Raw genomic sequence first — 18,472 nt, forward strand, 5'->3', positions numbered from 1 at the left:
GTTCCCGAGGGTGGAGGAGCAGGAGGTGGCAGGCCTGGGGGCGCCAATTGGGGTGGACGAGGTGACCAAAGGGCTGGGGAACATACAGGCAGGGAAGGCCCCGGGACCTGACAGGTTCCCGGTGGAATTTTATAGAAAATATGTGGACTTGTTGGCCCCGCTGCTGGTAAGAACCTTTAACGAGGCCAGAGAAGGGGGGAACCCTACCCCCGACAATGTCGGAGGCGACGATATCACTAATCTTGAAGCGAGATAAAGACCCGCTGCAATGCGGGTCTTATAGGCCTCTCTCACTCCTAAATGTGGACGCCAAGTTGCTGGCAAAAGTGCTGGCAATGAGGATAGAGGATTGTGTCCCGGGGGTGGTGCACGAAGATCAGACAGGGTTCGTAAAGGGGAGACAATTGAATGTCAACGTGCAATGGCTATTGGGGGTGATAATGATGCCCCCAGCAGAGGGGGAGGCAGAGATAGTGGTGGCAATGGATGCAGAGAAGGCATTTGATAGGGTAGAGTGGGAGTATCTATGGGAGGTGCTGAGGAGGTTCGGTTTCGGGGAGGGGTTTGTCAGCTGGGTTAAACTCCTCTATGGGGCCCTAATGGCAAGTGTAGTCACAAATCGGCAAAGGTCGGAGTATTTTCAACTACATAGGGGAACAAGACAGGGATGCCCGCTGTCCCCATTACTGTTCGCGCTGGCAATTGAACCACTGGCCATAGCGCTGAGAGACTCCAGGAAATGGAGAGGGGTGGTTAGAGGGGGAGAGGAACACCGAGTGTCACTCTACGCGGATGACCTACTGCTGTATGTGGCGGATCCAGTGGGGGGGATGACAGAGGTCATGCAGATATTGAGGGAGTTTGGAGATTTCTCGGGATATAGGCTTAACATGGGAAAGAGTGAGCTTTTTGTGATACACCCTGGGGACCAGAGTAGAGGGATAGATGGCCTACCGCTAAGGAGAGTGGAAAGAAACTTCCGATACCTGGGGATTCAGATAGCAAGGAGCTGGGGAACTTTACACAGACTCAATCTGACTCGGCTAGTGGAACAAATGGAAGAGGATTTCAAAAGGTGGGACATGCAGCCGCTGTCACTGGCGGGCAGAGTGCAGGCGATTAAGATGATGGTCCTCCCGAGGTTCCTATTTGTGTTCCAATGTCTCCCTATATTGATCACTGAGGCCTTTTCAAAAAAATAGATAGGAGCATCATGAGCTTCGTGTGGGCAGGGAAGGCCCCAAGGGTAAGGAGGGGGTTCCTGCAACGTAGCAGAGACAGAGGGGGACTGGCGTTGTCCACTAACACTGATTCTTGGATCTCATACTGGGCTTCCATCAATGCCAGTGAGCAGGATGCAGAGGTGAGCATTCACTTGTCAGCACAAACCAACATGATCAAGTATCATCAGTCAAACCTTCATGAGAGCAGAGATAGATTCTCCCGATTATCCTTACCAAATAGTTTGTCAATAAGCAATTTGTGGAGAAACATTTTCTACTTCGAGCAAGTTAAGCATACCAGAAATGAGACAGCATTATCAGAGGTCATGGACATGGTGCTTTGAGAAAAGACTTCAGGAGCAAACCCTGAGTTCCATTGAAACCCTACAGTGTAGAAGGAGGCCATTTGATCCATTGAGTCTGCACTGACTCTTCGACAGAGGATCTTACCTCGGCCCACTGATTTGGATGGGATTTGGATTTTGTTTATTGCCACGTGTACCGAGGTACAGTGAAAAGAATTTTTCTGCGGTCTTGGGCCGAGCAGTTGCCATACCAGGCTGTGATGCGGCCAGATAGGATGCTTTCTATGGTGCAACTGTAAAAGTTGGTAAGAGTTAATGTAGACATGCCGAATTTCCTTAGTGTCCTGAGGAAGTATAGGCGCTGTTATGGGGATAGGACCCGCCCTATCCCCATAACTCCAGTTAACCCTCAGACACTAAGAGGCAATTTAGCATAACCAATCTACCTAACCTGTACATCTTCGTAGTTAAAGCCATATTCCACTCGAAGACTTGAAGTATCCAAAGAGGCAAATTGTATCCTCTGGAGAATGAGTCAGTATTCCACCACTACTAAGAAAACATGTGTTAAATCAATTACACGAAGGCCGCAGTGGTATTGTAAGGATGAAGGAGATAGCCAGGGCTAGATGCCAAAACTGAGGAGAAGACGGGAATATTTTTATCTTGAGCAAAAGTGAAGAATCTGCTGCCATTAACCCCATTACACCCATGGGGATGGCCAGAAGAGGTCGGCAACAGGTACCCGTTGATTACACTAGATCATTGGAAGGGCGCACGTTTTTAACTATAGTCGATACTCACTCAAAATGGCCTGAAGTCGCCATCACAATGACAACATCAGCAGAGGAAACAGTTGAGAGATTGGGTGAAATCTTCAGCAGATTCAGTTCCTCTGAACAACACGTGAACTATAATCGGCCGCTGTTCATTTCACAAGAGTTCATAAACTACTTTTAGGAAAACGGATTTCAACACATCCGATCTGCTCCTTATCATCCTGCCACAAATGTACAGATAATGAAGGAAACTAGAGAACAAGGTTCATTGTCTAAACACTTGAGCCAATTCCAGCTCACGCACAGGAATGCTGCACACTCAACAACCCAGGTTTCTCTGGTGTTCCCAATGGTTAGGTCTCAAAAAGGGTGTCTGTCACCTTCTGGAAATATTTGTGGGTGGAAGCTTGAGAGATCCTGAAGAGATCTCCAGTGGAAGCTTGGAAAGTAGAGTAGAAATTTAGAGTGGCAGTGGCTTTAACAGCTATTGGCAATAGGCACCTTCCCTTTCCCATGGTGTCAAATCCTGCAGAATGTGGCAGATGTGTGCCACTATATTCTTGGACATGTGGAGGCATCGGTGAAACTGCCTGCCGTTCATCTGTAGGAAATACATTTTTAGAAAAATGGCACCCCGACCTCTGCGGAACTGGATCTGTCAGAGAGATTAGGCCCCACTCCTCTCTGGTCCAGCAATAACTCCGGTTGCCATTGAATGGCACTGAAAACCTGATTGTGGGTAAAAGATTTTCTAAGTGCCATTGAATGGCACGTCGGTGTCTCTTGTGCCAGCGGGAATCACTCCGGTTTTCCTGCTGGCAGGGCACTTAGTCTCCAATTAGGAGAATCACGCCCGATATGTTTCATCCTTTCATCCAAATTATTGATATAGATTATAAATAGGAGGCCTCAGCACTGATCTATGTGGTACTCCACTTGTTATGTCTTGACAACCCAAAAGTGAACAATTTATGCCCACTCGCTGTTCCTTGTTAGCTAACCAATCCTCTATTAATGCTAATATGTTGTCCCCTAACCAAGAGTTTTTACATTGTGTAGTAATCTTTGATGTGGCATCTTGTCAAATGCCTTCCAGAAATCGAAGTATACCAAATCCACTGGTCCCCCTTTAATTATGATTTCTTGATACCTCTTCAAAGAAGTCTAAAAATTAGCCTAACATTATGTCGTTTTCACAAAAACATGTTAAGATATCTTCTCTGCCAGCGGGATTCTCCGTTCCACCGGCAGCGCACCCCAGCCCGTGGGTTTCCCAGCAGCGTGGGGTGGCTAAAATGGAAAATCCCATTGGCCAGCGGCAAAATGGAAAATCCCACTGCCAACAATGGCTCCCCGCCGAGAAACACTGAGCTGAGGAGGTGGAGAATTCACCCTGGTGACTTTGCCTGATTGCATTGAGATTCTGTAAGTGCCCTGCTAAACTTCCTTCATAATAGATTCCAACAGTTTTCCAATAACAGATGTTGAGCTAACTGACCTGGAGTTTCCTGCTTCCTGCCTCCCTCTATTTGTGAATGTATTCACTGTTTTCCAATCTGAAGGATTTCCAGGATGCAGGGAATTTTGCAAGATTAAAATCAATGCATCTACTGTCTCAGCAGTCACTTCTTAGAAGGCCGTAGGATGAAGTCCCTCAAGGGATTTGCCAGCTTTTAATAATTTTCTCAGTACCCGCTCCCTGGTAATTGTAATTCACTCTTACTCATCAGCTCACATACTTTCACCTGGGGGCGACTTAGTTAATATAACTGAGAATTATTGGCCCGTAACTTCCTCTGAGTGGTAATCTCCAGCTGATTGCCACTCTCACCAGACATGCCTTCGCTGGGATTCCGAAGTCCCTGTCTCGCCTGACTTTCCTCACTCAGGCTGGGTGAGACAGGGGCACCAAAGCATGTACGGGAGGGCAAAAGGGGCTCAGTCCAGGAGGGAGGGGGGTTGGAATGGGTTGGGGCGGATCGGGGGTGTTGCATTAGGCCAGTGGGGTTCAGGTCGGGTTGTGTAGGGGGGATTCATGTCGGGCCAGGGAGTGAGGGGGATCGGGGACGGGTTGCATGGTGCGTGCCCCAGGGTTCGTGTTTGTGTGGTGTGTCCCGTGCAAAGCTGGGTCTGTTTTTTTTTAATAGTTACTCTGGAGTTAGAAGTTATTTTTTCTGTCTGTTTCAGTGTAACTATCAGTTTAAACCTGGCAGAACCATCCTAAGTTAACAATTTAAATTGCTTCTGTCAGAATATTCCCAGCCCAGAGCACTTGTCCAGAGGAAGTTAGCACTTCTGGGCTGTGAAGTAATGGGTTAAGAGACATTCCAATTAGTTGTCTCATTTATGTTAAATATCCAATAATTGACACTGATATTGTAAAGCGGCTTCAGGTGGCCTTTGCGTCAGGTGATGTGAAAATAGAGTTTTGTGCAGAGTCTGATAAAGTGAAATAACGGTGTTTATAAAAAGGAGCAGTACTTTTCCGGACCAAACCAAGGAGTGAGTGAGAAAAAAAACCAACAAGATATATGGTTGAACCTAGGATAAAGATGGCCGGATATGACTACCGCCCCTTATTTTCTGAAAGGGGATCGTACGACCAATAGAAAAGTGCAGTAGTTATGTGAACTGAGGTAACTGCCTTACGACAGAGAAAACAAGGTATGGCATTGGCTCTTTCTCGACCTTATGGCAGTAAAATCCAAAGCAAAGTTTTTTCTGAGCTGGAATTGGAAGAGTGAGACTCAGAAGAAGTCTGGAGACTCTAATACGTTATATGGATATGATTTATAAAAAGGATGACTTATTAAGTGCATATGAAGCATGGTCAGATTTTGATAGGTTCAAGAAAATAGAGGATTTCTCCATGGAAGACTATATAATGGAATTTGGCAGACTATATAAAAGGCTGCAGAAACAAAACCTGGAATTTCCACAGTCTGTGTTGGCCTTTAAATTACTTGACTGTGAGCAACATGAATAGGCTTCTGGTTTTGACAGGCGTTCAGTTTGCAGATAAGGATACCTTATTCGATCAGATGACAAAAGCTTTAAAAAAGGTTTCTGGGGAAACATTCGATTCCAATGGCTCTGATGACCCAAATAGGTCAGTCTGCAATAAAGCAGAATATGGAAGATACACTACTAATAGGATGGTGAAATCACACGGCTATGAACAGGTTCCCAGACTATAGAAGAAGATTGGGACCTGGAAATTATGAAGACAGAAACCCAGTTAGAACCTACAATTGGAAGATGAACCCCAGAAATGCCCAGGGTATGATAAATCGAAGTTTTCGATGTGACTCTCAATACCATTATGCTTTCAACTGTCCAACACGTTATAATAGATTGTTTGAAGTGACGCATGACACGGAAGAGTCAGAAGAGGAAAAAGATAGTGACCAGAAAGAAGGCATTGTCCTATTGACAAACAGTTTTACGCCGGTAATGAGGGTATTGGTTGCAGAATCCATCAATTGTGCAGTATTGGACAGTGGCTGCACATCTACTGTGTGTGGAATTGACTGGTTAAAATGTTACCTGGACTCCTTGAATGCTGAAAATCGTAACAAGGTTAAGAAATTTGAATGTTCCACAAGTTTCAGGTTCGGGGATGATAATACTCTGAAGTTGCTGAAAAGAGTGGTGATCCCTTGCAATATTGCCGGAGCGAATCATTTCATTAGCACGGATGTTGTATCAAGTGAGATACCTTTGCTTCTGAGCAGCCCGTCGATGAAGAAAGCACACATGAAACTGGATACGGAACAGGATAAGGCAAAAGTTTTTGGAAAGATGGTGGACTTACAATTTACACAGTTGGGACACAATTCCATTACTGACAAATAATATTTCAAGTGCAGTCGTTAAGGATGTGTTAATGGCAGTTGAAAATGGGACTTTAGCTGATAAAAAGCTTGTTGTATTAAAACTGCATAGGCAATTTGCGCATCCGGCTCCTTGGAGGCTGAAAAATTTATTAAAGGATGCATGGGTAAGGGATGGAGACTATACTAAACTGCTAGAACAGGTTAATGATCACTGTGAAGTTTGTAAGAAGTACAGAAGGACACCAGCACAACCAATAGTAACCCTACCTTTGGCCAGAGATTTTAACAACATTGTCGCCATGGACCTTAAGATCTGGTATAAAGCCAATAATATATTTATTTTGCTTTTGTAGATTGAGCAACCAGATTTAGTTCACCAACGATTGTACGAAGTAAAGAAAAGAGAGTATTTCTGATCAAATCATGGAAAACTGGAGAGGGACAGGAATGGATCCACTGGCAAAAGTCCTTACGGACAGTGGGGGAGAGTTTGCTAATGATGAGTTTAGGGATATGTGTGAAAACATGAATATCACAGTTATGAATACTGCTGCAGAAAGCCCATTTAGTAATGGTGTGTGTGAAAGAAACCATGCGGTAATAGATGACATGCTCCGGAAAATTTTGGCAGGTAGACCAAACTGCAAGCTAAATTCAGCTTTAGCATGGGCGGTACATGCAAAGAATTCATTGAGATGGTTGGGGGCTATAGTCCCTATCAATTAGTGTTTGGTAGAAATCCTAAAATTCCGTCTATTTTAGATGACCAGCCTCCAGCTTGGGAAGGGACTACACTTATCTCTGCCTTTGCTGAGCATTTAAATGCATTTCATAGCAGTAGAAAAGCTTTTTTGGAAGCAGACATCTCTGAAAGAATTAGCAGAGCTTTAAGACATAATGTACGACCATCAAGTACCGTTTTTCAGCAAGGAGACCTAGTATACGAAAAGAGAGACAATTTTAGTGAATGGAAAGGCCCAGGGAAGATCATAGGCCAAGATGGCAAAACAATTATTTTGCAACATGGCAATCAAACTGTTAGGGTACATTCATCAAGGATAATGGGTACAGATTACAAATTTTCAAATTTAGACAGAGCAGGCAGACATGACGAAGAACCAGAGTCATCTGGTGCACACGTGTTACAGAACTATGAGGACCAGTTAACTGATATAGACAGGGTTTCTGTAGAGGAACACAACACTTCTGATCAATTAGAATAGGCCATTTTTCCGAAAGGACAACTGCCAAAAGTTGTACAAAAGTGACATACTTGCCTGAAGGGTCTAGTCAATGGAAGGATGCAACTGTTATTAGTAGAGCAGGGAAGGCCACTGGAAAGTATAAACATTGGTTGAATGTACAGCATTCAAGGGAAGGAGTCAAGGCAATGGATTGGGAACACAAAGTTCAAAAATGGAGGGCACAGAAACGCAGTGCCAGTTCAGGTAGTACATCGGATAGTGAACAGGTCTGAAGGAAAAGGTCGCGAACTATTGAAAGGACATCCCACTGCAGAAGGGAAAGATCAAGCAGTAGCAGTACAGAACGAGATACCAGGCAGGAGAGGGTCGTAGTTTATCAAGATCTCGGAACATGAGTAAGACTACGAATACTAATAGGAGTAGAAGCCCACATGCACGTGAGATTTTGGTGGCTTCCAATAAATTATATGAAAAGTTTTCAAAGATTCTGAACAACAAGAACTGCATAGTGGGAGTGAATTTGGGGTATACACGCAGGTACCGGTTAGGGGACAAAGAGCTCTGTCCCACAGATGGGTTTGCATGGAAACGTTTCTTCCGGATGGAACTTATAAGGCAAAGGCCAGGCTTGTGGCAAGGGGATTTGAAAAAAACTCAGAAGATCAGGATTTAAGGGTAGATACACCTACGGCAGGAAAGGTTATTTTAAAGATCTTCTTGGCTCTATTAGTCACAAAGGCATGGAAATGCAAATCTATAGATATAAAAGCTGCCTTTTTGCAGGGGCATCAGCACCAGAGAGACATTTTTCTCCGTCCTCCTAAAGAGGCAGCTAACACAGAAGGGGTACTCTGAAAGTTGAACAAATGTGTCTATGGATTAATGAGAAAAATGAAAATCGCTTATTGTCATAAGTAGCCTTCAAATGAAGTTACTGTGAAAAGCCCCTAGTCGCCACATTCCGGCACCTGTTCGGGGAGGCTGGTAGGGGAATGATGCGTTAAATGATGCGTCTAGGGTCTGGTATTTTTCAGTAAGGTCAGTTTTGTTAAAGTTAGGCTTTTGCCAGTTGAAAACAGATCCGGCAATGTTTTACTGGCACTATAAAGGAAATCTTTCTGGCATCTTTATGATGCATGTCGCTGACTTTTTGTGGGGGGGGACTAGTGATTTTGAAGCTATTGTAATCTCTGGTTTGAGGAAAGAATTCAGGGTTGGATGTCAGGCTTCCGGTGCATTTAAATATATTGGACTGGAAATCGGACAGACTAAGTTAGGGGCAACTTCACGTCAGCAATCTTATTTGGAAAGCATCAGCCCAATAGCAATTAGTCATGGCTGGGTTTCACAAAAAGATGGAAAAAGAGCAACTGCGAAGTTTAATTGGGCAACTGAATTGGTTAGGTAGACAGACTAGACCGAATGTGAGTTTTGATGTCTTAGAGCTGAGTACAAAAATTAATTATCTCAAAGTGGAAGACATAATAAGAGCAAATAAAGCGTTGATCAAACTAAAAATGCAGGAGTGTGTTTTGAGGTTCCCGGTTTTAGGTGACCTTAGGCACTTGAAACTCGTAGTTTATAGTGATGCGTCCTATGCAAATTTATATGATGGGGTTTCAAACGCAGGAGGTTTTATAATTTTCCTTTTGGGGAACAATGGTAAATGTTGCCCTCTTGTGTGGGAAACAAAGAAAATAAGGAGAGTGGTCAAAAGCACTTTGGCTGCTGAGATGTTAAGCCTTGTAGAGGTGGTGGATATGGCCTTTTACATATCTCAGATATTGACAGAAATGTTGGGATTAGGGGATTTGGGTTATATACCTATTGAATGTCACATTGACAATAAAGCTCTGTGGAAAAATGTGCAGTCTACAAAATGTGTCAATGAGAAAAGGTTAAGGATCGACATCGCACGTTTGAAGCACATGTTGGACAGAGGGGAGATAGCAAAAATTAAATGGGTCGACAGTAGCTATCAATTGTCAGACTGTTTTACAAAAAGAGGGGCTAGTTCACAGAAACCTTTGGATATTGTTAATGAAGGGCGCTGTTTCTGTGACTGTTTTTTTTCTTCCAAAAAAAAAGAAAAAAAAGAGAAGGGGGGAAATTGCGTGTATGTTTTTGAGTTTCTTGTAATTTTGTTTTCACCTAATTATTTTTTTCTCCATGGAAGGGAAAACTGTTAAGTAATGGGTCAAGTGACATTCCAATTAGTTGTCTCATTTGTGTTAAGTATCCAATAATTGACACTGATATGTAAAGAGGCTTCAGGTGGCCTTTGTGTCAGGTGCTGTGAAGATAGAGTTTTGTGCAGAGTCTGTTGAAGTGAAATAAAGGTGTTTGTAAAAAGGAGCAGTACTTTTGACTCTTTATACAACAGCAGCTGAACGTCTAACATGGACAATTGGCGGGTAAACCTTTGCAAGTTCCTTGAGAGATCCCCAGTGCATCATTGTGGTACCCCTAAATGTGACGCTAGGGAACCCAGAATGTATCACTGGGTGACATCAAGGCAACCAAGCCTGTCAACGAGTCTTATAAAACTGAAATGAACAGAGGTTGGGGGTGAAAGTGCTCCTGTGGTTGAAGTAATATCTAGCTTAAAGGAAAATGGTTGTTGTCATTGGAAGCCAATCACCCCCAGCCACTCCAACCACTTCTGTGATCTGTAAGGAAACTCAAACATATGAAAGTAATTTGCCCATCGACTCTGTTGACAAGCATGGCATCTGGCATTGAATGCCATCATGACTGTGGTAAGGATCTAGTCAGGGTATGATTGATATAATTAGGATTGTAGTTAGGAACATTTATGAGGGGCTGGATTCTCCCAAAATGAGACTATGTCACCATGTAAAAACGGTGGAGTTTTACTCCCGAAATACCTTGAAAAAAGTTCGACAAATTCATAGCCCTGAAGGGGCTAGCAGGGACCCGGAGTGAACCTCGCAGCTTTTGCTGCAGATACGGAATCCTGCACTTCCGGGTCAGAGGCTGTGCATGCGCATGACGGCAACCTCCAGCGGCTGCGCCATGCTCCATGGTGGACTAGGACCGCGGAGCCAGACAAAAAAAATAAACCCCCCAATCGTCCGCGCGTCCGAGGCTCAAACCCCGCGCCTTTAATCTCCGGCCGCCTATAATGCCCCCCCCCCCCAGTCTCCGATTCGCCCCCCCCCCCGATGTGTTGCTAACTTTCTCCTTGGGTCAATTGCTGTTTTATTACCTTTGCTCTCGAGTCGCCAGGTATCTTTATGATACCGCCACGAGGTTCAAGTCCGAGTAATGATCAATGACCCAATACACCGATTAGTAAGATTCAAATCAAAGCACATTTATTATACACAGTAATCGCTACTCATGCACAAATTCTACATCTAAGCTGCTTCTACAACTAACAGGCCTATACTTAACTTCGGACTGGCCCACCAGGTCAGGGGAACAAATGGCCTTTCGTTCGGGTTCTGAGTCTGCGGGATTCAAAGTTGGTACGGGTTGGTAGCTAGGAGCACCTACCTCATAGCAAGCGTTGAATTAAGACTTACTTTGTTCGGTGGTCACTGCACCGGTCACGGTCAATGTTGGTTCGTGTTGCTGGGTGACCCGGGCAGGCCGAAGAGGTGAAGAGAGAGCGATTTGAACTTGGGGCTTAACTCTTATAGTCCCCAGGGGCTTCCCGCCTTTCGGGGCGGACCCTGTACCTGGTCCCAAGTGATTGGACTTTGTCCTAATCGCTTGGTTCGATATCTCCAATACTGGAGCAGTTCCCTGATCGATGGGCGGTCTTGAGGTGCTTGTTCACCTCCTTTGTGTTGGCTCCTGCTGGCGCCGAGGAGTCTGGCTTTGCTTTGTGTGTCCAAAATGTTACTTATTGTTCCGGGGATTGCTCATCAGTATGCAGATGGCTGCTATATTGTTATGCTGATGGTCGCTGGTATCGATGTTGTCTGGCCTTTGCAGAGGTAAATACACGGCAAACCTGCAGCTGCTGGTTTCTGTGTATGTTGGCTGACTTTCCCATCAGCCTTTGTCGTTCGCCATTTTAAATCGGGAGTTGGCCAATTTAGGTGGCTACACACCCTCCTTGTGATCCTAACGCGAAGCGTGAAGGATCACATAACTACGTTGCTTTCTATTCCATGACCTGGGGAGCACTTCTTTCAAGGTCTCTACACTGACTATAACTGCAAAAAAATTTTAACTGACAATTCTAAGGGGCGCTATGTCAAACAGGGACATGCATTACAAAACAATTTTAAAAAGTGGGAACATCTAACTATCCTTAATACGCTACTCTCACTGAAACATTTCATTCCTCTCACTTCCTCAACCATACAAACAAAATCATAGCGGTCTATACACATTTTTCCTGGCTTGGCAGTCAAGCTCAGGATCGTACAATTGCTCAAGAACATTTCTTTACATTTCTTTATTTGCAATAAAACCGCAAATGAATGCTCTTTATTATAGATCACGGGGGTCGGGGGTCTGGTCGTATCCGAAAAAAGGGGATCTGATCCTATATACCGGGGTGCGAGCGCGGTAGGCTCGCCTTCTCCATTTTCTTAGACGCATAGTCTGCACGATGCTGCAGAGTATCGCCAATACCAACAAGGATTCTATCACGTAGGACAGGGAATACCAGGTTATAAACCTGTCACACCAAGATGGTGCGGTGTCACTGGTGACTGGGCTCTGGGTACTGTGGGGAAGTGAATCATTAACAGCTGGGGGGCTTGAGGTCATGGGGTTCGCGTTCACGCGCAACCAAATGTCCATTATCATGATGCACAATCCGGAGGATGTCCTCATGGTGCTTCTTCTTTCATGTCTCTTCTCTTCTCTTCCCTTCTCGTCTCCGGTCCTGGAGCTTCTGGAGTTCTGGGAAAACAAGCATAGTGTCTGTAACTATCTTAGTTTAACATCTCGTACGATAGTCTGTCTGTCCTTTAGTGCCAATTACTCCCTTTATAATTGGTCACTATGTGTGACTCCCTCATTCTTTTTTCAAAAACCGAATTTTAGGACAAGACACACTTTCAAATAATGAACCAGTGCGAGCCGTCTCGCAGAGTGTGCGATTTACCATCCAAATGTTTCAGGATGTAAATAGCATGTGGTTAGCAACCTAAGGGTTACCTGAAACAAAATTTCCAAAATGAGGTGCGTATGGGCCGCGACGGGTAAGAGTTGGATGGAGTCCCCGGGTAGGACGGCTACCAATGCCGTGTCTACCCTACCCGAGCGTAGCTGACCAGAGGGGGGGTTCCCAGGCAGGGCGGGTCCCAAGCCGTTTCTCCACTGCCTGAGCAACCAACAAGAACGGGACAAGAAATGTAGTCATCGTGGGGGGGCTGCCATAGTGGTTCTACCTTCGAACCAGAAGGGCAGTTATGAACGGGCGTGTGGTATCTGTCGACAGACGATTTCCGCTGAACTGGCGTCTGGGACCTTAACAAGTCTCTGTGGGCAAGTCCTCAGAGGTTTCGGCCGAAAGGGCGTGGGGCGGTGGAAATTCTTTTTTCCCGTTCTGACAAACAACATTTAACAAACTTACAAACAACGCAAAACATGCTTCAGGTTCCATCAGAAAGGACACCATTTTCTCCCAAGCGGTTTGTTTTAAAACATCATCAGGACACCTCAGTTCTCGGTTGCGAACAGGGTCGCAAAGGGGTTGTCGTTTTGGGAGTCAGACTCAAGGTCGTCATCTTCTCCCGGATGCCAAACTCTTGAATGTATTAAGGTTGATAGGGCTGCATGGTGTGATTTGGGGTCGCTCTCGTCGTTTCGGACGAGTCTGTATGAGTTGTCTCTGTGCCAATAGGTGGTGTCTAGTTGTGTGGGGATGGAATCGGGGTCGTCATGGTAAGTCGGTGGTCGATGGTGGGGTTTGTTTAGGAAAGTGATCATGAAGGGATCACTCGAATCGTAGTTGGATTCGTTGGGTGGGGGTCCTGTTGCATGGGGATAGTAGGGAGGCGTGCTGTGGCTATCGTCCGAGTCACAGTCGCTGTCTCTGCTGCTGCAGTCGGTGGGCGTTCCGGGGTGGACTGTATATTTCGGGGGTGGAGTCGAGGTTGAGTCCGTGGCTGGGCTGGATGTGTTGGGGGATGGTTGGGTTTTGTTGGCTGTGGGTGGGGCGTGGTGTGCTGCGTCGAGCATGACGTGGTGTGAGTGGTTAGACTGTGTTCCATATGCCTTCAGCTGGTTGATATGGAACCACGCAGTCTTTCTGTTGGGATACTTTATCTTGTATACAGAAGGGCTTACTTTGTCCGCAATGGAGTACAGACCCGAGTACTTTGGTGACAGGAATGTGCTGGGGTTGTATACGGAGAGCATGACTTGCTGTCCTATACTGTATTCAGTCGCATGCACTGTCTTGTCGAAACAAGCCTTGCTCTGTTTCTTTTGTGTGCTCAATTTCACTACGGCTGCGAGCTGAGCCGTTTTAACATTCTCCACTAATTGTTCTACTGCTTTCTCGTGTGTGAGGGCCGTCACCTCTGGGCTGGTCAAGTCCAAACCTAATAAAAGTTCTGTGCCTTTCATGGGGCGTTCGGTCATGAGGGTGTGTGGGGTGTAACCTGTGGAAATTGAAATTGTATTACGCAAAAACATCAGCGCAAAAGGGAGGACGGAGTCCCAAGTGGTGTTGTTTTGCTGGACCATTTTTCTGAGGGTGGATTTTAGGGTTCGATTCATGTGCTCCATGATACCACTCGACTGTGGGTGGTATGCTACGTGGAATTTTTGGGTGATGCCAAATATCGTGAGGGCGTTCTTCATGACACGTCCGGTAAAATGGGAACCTTGGTCGGATTCAATGCTGCGGGGGAGTCCCCATCTTGTAAAGATGTGGTGGATCAAAATTTTGGCTGTGGTCTTTGCCGTGTTTGTCCTGGATGGGAATGCTTCCACCCATTTTGTAAACGTGTCTATCACCACAAGTACATATTTATAACCATTCCTGCAAGGGGGCAATGGTCCTATAAAATCAATCTGGAGGTTAGTCCAGGGGCCATTAACGGGTCGGGTGTGGCTGAGTTGAGCCATTTTGGCATATCTGTCCGGATTATTCTGGGCGCAGATAAGACAATTCACGATGTAGTGATTTACATCCTCCTTTAAATTCGGCCACCAACAAAGCTGCCTGAGGTGGGCTGTAATGGGATCGATTCCCTGATGTCCAGGACCGTCATGGAATAAACAAATCAGTTGGTTCCTGTCCTGTTCAGGAACCACATAAAGGGTGTCTTTTAACACCACACCGTCATGTGTGGTCAGAGCATTTTTAAATCTCTCGTAGGGTGCTGTATATTTTCCTTTTAAAATCGCCCTGACATTGCTGTCCTGCTTCTGGGCCTCCACTAGATCCTCGATCTTTGTCTGTGAGACCTGAACTGCACTCACTGGTGCGCTTTCGGGGGGTGTCCAAAAATACCAATGTCTGGAACCTGCTTTAGCCAGTGCGTCGGCTTTCACATTTCCAGGGGGTGAGGAACGATGGTGACTTCGAACTTTGATTATCCCAAAAGTCCTGTTCTGTGCTCTCTCTAAAATGTGACGGAGCAATGGGGCTGAGGGGAGGGGTTTTCCATCTGCGGAAACAAATCCTCTTGCTTTCCACAGGGGTAGGAATTCCGTGAGGCTGTTGCAGACATAGAGGCTGTCCGAGTATATGTCTGCTGGGCTGGGGAAGGAATCTGGGTGTTCAACTATATATGCGATGGCCGCAAGTTCTGCTGCCTGCGCGCCCAAGTGTCCGTAGTTCTAACGATATTTCCTCAAGGGCGCGTCCCTGCACGTCCTCGACATAGATACCGCAACCTGTTCTGCGCTTCCCATCCAAGACTGTGGAAGATCCATCCACATATATCCTTATGGGCTCACACGTGTCTGTGTGCTGGGGGCTCTGGGTTGAACTACCTATCTTTCTGGGGGGTGTTTTCGCAATAAAGGGGCCAGTGTTGTGGCGTGGAGTGATAATTTCACATTCATGGGGGGTTCCGGGGTACTGTCGGCTAAAAAGGTGTGTGTCTTTGTCCGTTTAACAGTGATGTCCTGTCCCTGCAAAAGAAGGGTCCATCTAGCTGCTCTAATCTGGCTTACGGTACCGTCCTTGAGTCGTCCGTCCAGTAAAAGTTGGGTGGGGGTGTATTCGGTGAGAATTGTGATGGGGTTCAGTCTGGTAATATACGAAAAATACTGAACTGCCCAAAGTACTGCGAGCAGGTGCCTCTCACAGGTTGAAAATCCCTGCTCCACAGCATCTAAAATTCTGGAGGCGTAAGCTACGGGCCTTAACTGGTCGTGCCGTTCCTGGAGGAGCACGGCCGAAAAGGTGTGGTTTGTGGTTGCTACCTCTATCGCGTAAGGGGAAAGTGTGTCTGGAACTTGTAGTGCGAGGGCTGCTATGAGTGATTGCTTCAACGCATCCACAGCATCCGTATGCTGCAGAAGCCATTCCCAGGGGGCTCCTTTCTTTAGGAGGTCTGAGAGGGGCGCTGCCTTGCTAGCGAAACCGTAAATGTGATTTCAGAAGTAGCCAACCAGTCCGAAATGCGACCGGAGGACTGAAACATTCTGGGGAAGGGGCAATTTGGCAATCGAGTCAATCCTTTTGTGCTCGATCTCGCATTTACCATGTGTGATAATTGTACCCAAATATATCACCCTATCTTCCAAAATCTGGGCCTTTTTGGGGTTCACTTTACAACCAATTGAATGTAAAAGTTCCAGGAGTTCGGACAGAAGCTCACTGTGCTCTTCCTTGGTGTCTGTCTGCAGTAGTAGGTCGTCTACATACTAAACCAGACATTCGGGGCGAGAGAATTGGGCTCAACCATTTGCCAGCTGTCGGTGGAAAATGGATTGGGAGTTTTGGAATCCTTGTGGCAGGCTTGTCCACGTGTACTGCTGATTTTTAAAAGTGAAGGCAAATTTGTACTGGCACGCCTTTGCCAATGGAATGGACCAGAATCCATTACTGATGTCCAAATCCATAAAGAATCGGGAATTGAGTCCCTGCTTGAGCATGGTCACGGGACTTGTGGCTACTGTGGGGGATGCTGCGGGGGTGATTTTGTTGAGTTCCCGGTAATCGATGGTCAGTCGCCATGATCCATCGGGCTTTCTCACTGGCCAAATCGGGGCATTATTAGTGGAGGCTACTGATTTAAGTACGCCCTGCTCTAATAAGCTTTCTATTACCTCGGAGATTTCTCCCTCTGCCTCTTGGGGAAATCCCTCCTGTTTTTGGGGTCTAGGGTCAGGTCCTGTTATTTGTACGGAGCCAGTCATCCGTCCACAGTCGTGTTTGTGGGTCGCGAATGCTGTCCTGTTCTTTTGCAGAACTGCTCTAACCTGCTTGTCCGTACTAAGCGTGGTCGGGTTGAACCAAAATTCGCCTCCTGCGCTAATTTTGTTGGCGTATTCTCCTATGTTGAGCGTTGCGGGGGCTCTTGCAGACTTTGCCATTTCCCAGACACACTGATTGACTGTGGGAAAGATTGTGGGAATTCATAAAATCGATTCCCAGAATGTGTTCTGCTGTGTGGGGCAGGTCAACTAAAACTACGGGGTGCTTGGTGGTGATGGTACCGATTTGAATGGGTACAGGGGCTGTGATGTGTTCCTGCTGTGAGTGGCCTGTAAAGCTGCTGAGGGTGATGGTGGCTGTAGTGGGCCACGTGTCCTTTTGGAACATGGTGGAGGAATTTATTGTGTTGCGGGACCCTCCTGTGTCCCATAGAAACTCGATGGGCTGTCCCCGAATTTTCGCTGCAACTACCGGTCGTCCGGGCCTATCCCAAAGGGTGTCGCAGACCCAACTGGGGGAGCCCGTACACCGTCAGTCCGTTCCGGTCAGGTCCGTCTGATCTGAACGGGCGCTAACACTATGAATGGGCTCTGTCTTCTTCTTACTCAGAATGCCCGTCTGCTGGGTTCTCTGTGGCTTTCTAGGGGCATTGCATTCCTTTGCAAAGTGTCCCAACTGTCCACAGTTGTAACACTCCTGTGACTTGGGTGGGGGGCTGTTCTTTCCTTCATTCACCCATGCGAGGTTCTGGTGTGTTGTAACTGCCTGTATATCTGCGTCGGCCTGCTTTTCCTCGGGATTCTTGACTGCGGGTTTGCTTTGTATTGATTGCTCCCAAGCGCGGGACAATCTTTTCACTCCCCACTTCTCGTTATGAGCCTCCTCTGAGGGAACATATTTTGCGCATGCTTTCTGTCCTGTTTCTGTGGCATGGGAGACAAGGGTACGGGTCCATTTGGCCATGTTGTCTGGGGACAAATGGGCACGGTCTAAGTCTCCAAAGACTGCTGCAAAGTGGATCCACAGGCGTCCAGCAAATGCTGTGGGCTGCTCGGCTTTCCTTTGCCTGCATTTGTTGAGGCCATCTACGGGGTCACCCCGGTTATACCCGATCGCATCCAGGATCGCAGTATGCATTTCTGCAAGGGTGCCTCCTCCTACATTCTGTGGGACAGGAATGGCTGCTGCTACTGAAGGGTCTAAACTTAAAACTGTGAGCTTTACATGCTCTCGCTCATCCAGGCCGTATATGGTCGCCTGATGCTTAACTGTGGCAAAAAAATGGTGGGGGTCTGAGGTGGGGAGGAACGGCGTGATTTTATCGCACGCGTCCCGTAATTGGGTCACTGTTAAGGGGGTGGAGTACAGAAATTCCGCATCGTCCGATGTGGCTATGCGGTGGGTGGTGACTGGGTTCATTGGAGTGTGAACTATCTGCTCTGTGGGGGGTTGGGGCGCTTTCCTCTTTTGTGGCTTTCCCTGCGCACATCTTCCCTGAACATATCTCTGCGCTGTCTCGTTTAATTCTTCCCAATCAGGGCCGTCTTCCTGATCTTCTTTTGCTCCAAAGGTTTCCTGGAAGCCTTTCTGAACTGAAAGCAGCGATTGCAGCTCTGCAATCTGCTTCCGGCACTTTGCGTGATCTAGCGTGCTTTGTCTTTGCTCTGTGGTGGCAGCATGGAGTGCTCTTAACGCTGCCTTTAGGTCACTACACTGTCTCTGCAATGCTTCTACCTGCTTTTCTGTTTCTTCTCGTACCAGGACTGCACGTTACGTGTCCTGATAGGCCTTTTCAT

The sequence above is a fragment of the Scyliorhinus torazame genome, chromosome 3 (genome assembly GCF_047496885.1).
Source record: "Scyliorhinus torazame isolate Kashiwa2021f chromosome 3, sScyTor2.1, whole genome shotgun sequence".
Classification (NCBI taxonomy): domain Eukaryota; kingdom Metazoa; phylum Chordata; class Chondrichthyes; order Carcharhiniformes; family Scyliorhinidae; genus Scyliorhinus; species Scyliorhinus torazame.